We start from the raw sequence: 459 nt of genomic DNA, 5'->3' as shown, positions 1-459 counted from the left end.
GAGTAATATTCCATTGTTTGTATGGACTTGGTTTACTTATTCATTCAACCATTGAAAGGCATTTGGGCTATTTCCAGTTTTTGGCAATTATGAACAGAGATGCTATAAATATACATATGCAGGTTTTTGTGTGGACATAAATATTCGTTTCTCCAGGGTACGTGCCCAGGAGTGGGACTACTGGGTCAATGTATGTATGTTTAACTTAATAAGAAACTGACAAGCTATTTTCCAGAGTGGATGTTTCATTTTGCATCCTCACCAGCAATGTATGAGGGTTCCAGTTGTTCTACATCATTGCCAGAATTTGGTATTGTCAGTAGCTTTAATTTTAGTCATTCTAATAGGTATGTAGTGATATCTCATTATAATTTAAATTTGCATTTCCCTAATGACTAATGATACTAAACAGCTTTTCATGTGCTTATTTGGCATCCTTATATCCTCTTTGGTGAAGCA

This window comes from Globicephala melas, chromosome 20, assembly GCF_963455315.2.
Source record: "Globicephala melas chromosome 20, mGloMel1.2, whole genome shotgun sequence".
Lineage (NCBI taxonomy): Eukaryota > Metazoa > Chordata > Mammalia > Artiodactyla > Delphinidae > Globicephala > Globicephala melas.
The sequence above is the reverse complement of the archived record's forward strand: the minus strand, read 5'-3'. Positions refer to the sequence as shown.